The sequence below is a fragment of the Felis catus genome, chromosome X (genome assembly GCF_018350175.1).
Source record: "Felis catus isolate Fca126 chromosome X, F.catus_Fca126_mat1.0, whole genome shotgun sequence".
Lineage (NCBI taxonomy): Eukaryota > Metazoa > Chordata > Mammalia > Carnivora > Felidae > Felis > Felis catus.
Genome location: NC_058386.1, coordinates 81,927,668 through 81,928,679, shown reverse-complemented (window position 1 = coordinate 81,928,679; position 1,012 = coordinate 81,927,668). Strand labels below are relative to the sequence as shown.

The 1,012-nt window shown below is 39.0% G+C and overlaps 1 non-coding gene across 1 annotated transcript; it reads right to left on the bottom strand.

Moving 5' to 3' along the window:
* Nucleotides 1-558: 558 nt before the first annotated feature.
* Nucleotides 559-711, bottom strand: LOC111558845. The gene has a single exon (XR_002739971.1). It is a non-coding gene; the product is annotated as a small nucleolar RNA SNORA62/SNORA6 family (small nucleolar RNA).
* Nucleotides 712-1,012: the final 301 nt, after the last annotated feature.

The window sequence follows — 1,012 nt, the reverse complement described above, 5'->3', positions numbered from 1 at the left end:
TTTTCTATTCTCTCTGTCTCCCAGTTCTTTGTAAAAACCATGATTTAGGGGCACCTGGGTGGCTAAGTCGGTTAAGCATCCTACTTCAGCTCAGGTCACGATCTCACCATTTGTTGGTCCGAGCCCCGCATCAGGCTCTGTGCTGATAGCTCAGACCCTGGAGCCTGCTTCACATTCTGTGTCTCCTTCTCTCTCTGCCCCTCCCCCATTCTCTCTCTCTCTCAAAAATAAACATCAAAAAAAACTTTTAAAAACATGATTTAAAATTGTTTTTTGTTGTGGCACCTGGGTGGATCAATTGGTTAATTGTCTGACTCTTGGTTTCAGCTCAGGTCATGATCTCACGGCTCATGAGTTTGAGCCCCAAGAGACAGGCTCTGTGCTGATAGTGTGGAGCCTGCTTGGGATTTCTCTCTCTCTCTCTCCCTCTCTCTCTCTCTCTGCTCCTCCCCAGCTTTCTCTCTCTCAAAAACTAAATAAATAAACATTAAAAAAATTAAAAAATAAAATTGGTTTTGTTTATGCTATTAATTTCTTTTTTTGTTTTAAATACCTCATACTTGTAGCAATAATTACTATCAAACTCCACTCATTGGACCAGAGACACTTATGGTGTTAGCACAGGACATGCCCCTCATGTAACACACTACATACATTTGTTAGTTCATTGGCCGCTAGTGGCCTCAACTCCAAGCTGCAATAATGTGCAGGCTATTAATTTAATTTCTGTTTTCTGGATTTTATTCACTAATTGAGCAGAGTGTTCATTTCTATTTATCATTGCCAATACTCAATCTATTACTCTTTTCTAATTGTAAAAAAGTAGAAATATTTTTGGTACTGACATTACTAACAAAAACAGGAATATAAGTGGGGTTTTGGTTTCAAGAAACTGGGAGAACATTAACTTGTGCCAGGTAGCCAACCTGAGATGGTAATGGGGAACATGCATAATCTAGAAGCTTTTTTTTTTGAGTTTACTTATTTATTTCGAGAGAGAGTGTGTGTGAAG